This window comes from Medicago truncatula, chromosome 6 (assembly GCF_003473485.1).
Source record: "Medicago truncatula cultivar Jemalong A17 chromosome 6, MtrunA17r5.0-ANR, whole genome shotgun sequence".
In the NCBI taxonomy this organism is placed as follows: Eukaryota; Viridiplantae; Streptophyta; class Magnoliopsida; order Fabales; family Fabaceae; genus Medicago; species Medicago truncatula.
Genome location: NC_053047.1, coordinates 9,005,263 through 9,009,117, shown reverse-complemented (window position 1 = coordinate 9,009,117; position 3,855 = coordinate 9,005,263). Strand labels below are relative to the sequence as shown.

General features: G+C 40.3%; 1 non-coding gene across 1 annotated transcript; it reads right to left on the bottom strand.

The window, feature by feature from the left end:
• Nucleotides 1–237: 237 nt before the first annotated feature.
• LOC112416118 (small nucleolar RNA R71) lies at nucleotides 238–344 on the bottom strand. The gene has a single exon (XR_003006433.2). It is a non-coding gene; the product is annotated as a small nucleolar RNA R71 (small nucleolar RNA).
• Between the last annotated feature and the right edge of the window lie 3,511 nt (nucleotides 345–3,855).

Here is a 3,855-nt window from a genome sequence, read left to right as displayed (position 1 = left end):
CAAAACCAGTTCTCTGGATCACCTTCCGAAGATCCAAATTTACATATCTCAACCTTTTGGAGACTTAGTGTAACTTGCAAAGACGACCAAGAAACCGTCAGGCTACATCTCTTCCCTTTTTCTCTAAAAGATAGGGCCAGCAATTGGTTCAACTCTTTGAAGCCCAGTTCCATTACCTCATGGGACCAACTGAGGCGAGAGTTCCTTTGCCGTTTCTTCCCCCCATCCAAAACCGCCCAACTTAGGGGAAAGCTTTACCAATTTACTCAAAAGAACGGGGAATCTCTTTTCGATGTATGGGAGCGTTTTAAGGAAATACTTAGACGTTGTCCCCATCATGGTCTAGAAAAATGGTTAATCATCCACACCTTTTATAATGGTCTAACATCTAGCACTAAATTGACTATTGATGCAGCTGTAGGTGGTACCCTAATGAATAAAGACTTCACGACAGCTTACGCGTTGATTGAGAACATGGCTCTAAACCTTTTCCAATGGACAGAAGAAAAAGCAATCACCGATCATTCACCCTCTGAAAAAGAGGCAGGTATGGATGAAACCTCTTCCATTAACTATCTATCTACCAAGGTGAATGCGTTATCTCAAAGACTTGATCGCATGAGCACTAGTGCTAGCACACCTACCTTCTCACCTCCTTGTGAAGCATGTGGCCTATCTAGTCATTCTAGCACCGATTGCAACCTAAGTAGTGTTGAGCAGTTAAACTTTGTTCAGAATGGCCAAAGAGTTGTTCAAAAATCTCACATTGAACTTTTAATGGAAAACTATTTTCTTAAACAATCCGAACAGCTCCAATAGCTCAAGGATCAAACTAGACTTTTGAACAACTCTCTTGCTACTCTCACAACTAAGATAGACTCCATATCCTCTCTCAACAAAACTTCTGAAACTCAGCTCTCCCAGGTAGTTCGTAAGGTTGACCACCCCAGTAAAATGAATGCTGTTACACTTAGGAGTGGTAAGCCACTCGAAGACCCCATAAGGAGAACCAAAACCGATGACAGTGAGAAAGAAGTCTGCGAACCACCATCTAGGGAAACCAGGGTAGAAAGAGAAGAACCACGAGTTGAGGAAAACACACCACCTCCCTTTAAGCCAAAAAATTACCTTCCCACAAAGGTTTGCCAAATCAAAGCTAGATGAGCAATTCAAAAAGTTCATAGAAATGATGAACAAGATATATATTGATGTGCCATTTACCGAAGTCCTAACCCAAATGCCTACATATGCTAAATTTTTGAAAGAAATCCTTTCTAAAAAAAGAAAGATTGAGGAAGGTCAGACGGTTAACCTTACGGAAGAATGTAGTGCCATCATCCAAAATAAATTGCCACCAAAGCTTAAATATCCAGGCAGTTTTTCCATACCTTCTGTCATAGGGTCGGAAGTTGTGAAGAAAGCTATGTGTGATCTAGGAGCCAGTGTCAGCCTAATGCCCTTATCCCTTTATGAGAGGTTGGGAATAGGGGAACTTAAATCAACAAGGATGACCCTACAACTAGCGGACCGTTCTGTTAAGTACCCAGCTGGAATCATAGAAGATGTCCCCGTTAAGGTAGGAGAGGTGTACATCCCCGCCGATTTTGTTGTAATGGAAATGGAGGAAGACAATCAAGTACCGATTCTTTTAGGAAGACCTTTCCTTGCTACTGCAGGAGCTATCATTGATGTAAAAGAGGGTAAGCTTGCCTTTAATGTCGGTAAGGAGACTGTTGAATTTGAACTTGCTAAACTAATGAAAAGCCCTTCCATTAAGGACTCTTGTTGCATGATAGATATAATCGACCATTGCGTGAAAGAGTGCTCTTTAGCATCAACTACACATGATGGTTTGGAAATATGCTTAGTAAACAATGCAGGTACAAAACTGGAAGGGGAGGCAAAAGCTTATGAAGAGTTGTTGGATAGAACTCCTCCAATGAGAGGTCTAAGTGTGGAGGAGTTAGTGAAAAAAGAACCAGAACTTCTACCCAAGGAAGCACCGAAAGTAGAACTTAAAACACTTCCATCAAATCTAAGGTATGAATTCTTGGGCTTTAACTCTACCTATCCTGTTATTGTAAATGCAAGTCTCGATGAAGTAGAAACTGAAAAGTTGCTTTATGTCCTCAAGAAATATCCTAAAGCTATAGGTTACACCATTGATGACATTAAAGGAATAAATCCTTCATTATGCCTGCATAGGATACTTCTTGAAGAAGACTATAAACCCTCCATTGAACACCAAAGAAGGCTAAATCCTAATATGAAAGAAGTTGTGAAAAAAGAAGTTTTAAAACTCCTAGATGTAGGTGTTATTTATCCAATTTCTGACTCCAAATGGGTTAGCCCCGTGCAAGTTGTACCAAAAAAGGGTGGTCTCACAGTTATTAAAAATGATAAAAAATGAATCCATTGCCACTAGAACTGTCACCGGTTGGCGAATGTGTATTGATTATAGGAAGCTTAATAAAGCAACCCGTAAAGATCACTTCCCTCTCCCTTTTATAGACCAAATGTTAGAAAGGTTAGCTAAGCATTCACATTTTTTCTACTTAGATGGCTATTCTGGGTTTTTCCAAATACCCATTCACCCTAATGACCAAGAAAAGACAACTTTTACATGCCCCTTCGGGACCTTTGCCTATAGAAGAATGCCTTTTGGTCTCTGTAATGCCCCTGCTACTTTTCAAAGATGCATGATGTCTATTTTTTCTGACTTTGTTGAAAAGATAATGGAAGTCTTTATGGATGATTTTTCTGTGCATGGATCTAGTTTTGATGATTGTTTGACTAACCTTGAAAAAAATTTGGAAAGATGTGAACAGGTGAACCTAGTCTTAAATTGGGAGAAATGTCACTTCATAATAAGAGAAGGAATTGTCCTAGGACACTTGGTCTCCGACAGGGGAATAGAGGTAGACAGAGCAAAAATCGAAATTATTGAAAAAATGCTACCTCCCACCTTAGTCAAAGAAATTAGAAGTTTCCTAGGACATGCAGGGTTCTACCGCCGTTTCATTAAAGATTTTTCATCAATCACTAAACCACTAACCAGCTTGCTTCTCAAGGATGCAGACTTTGTCTTTGATGATTCTTGTTTGCAGGCATTTTGCAGGTTGAAAGAAGCACTAATTACCGCCCTAATCATACAACCACCAGATTGGAACTTGCCTTTTGAAATAATGTGTGATGCAAGCGACTATGCGGTCGGGGCAGTGTTAGGTCAAAGAAAGGAAAAAAAGATGCATGCCATATACTACGCCAGTAAGACCCTAGATGGGGCACAAGTAAACTATGCCACAACAGAAAAAGAATTGCTTGCAGTTGTCTACACCATTGACAAATTTCGGCAATACTTGGTAGGATCCAAAATCATTGTTTACACAGATCACTCGGCCATAAAATACTTGCTAAACAAAAAAGATGCCAAACCGAGATTGATCCGATGGATTTTGCTCCTCCAAGAATTTGACCTTGAAATAAAAGATAAAAAAGGCGTAGAAAATGTTGTCGCTGACCACTTGTCCCGACTTCGGGAGACCAATAAAGATGAGTTACCCTTGGATGACTCATTCCCGGATGACCAACTCTTCTTATTGGCACAAACTGACGCACCTTGATATGCAGATTTTGTTAACTTTCTTGCAGCATGAGTACTACCGCCTGAGTTAAGTTACCAACAAAAGAAGAAATTCTTCAATGATCTCAAGCACTACTATTGGGACGAGCCCTACCTCTTCAGAAGAGGCTCAGATGGGATCTTCAGGAGATGCATTCCTGAAAACGAGGTAAGTAGTATTCTAACTCATTGCCACTCCTCTTCTTATGGCGGCCACGCCAGTACACAAAAGA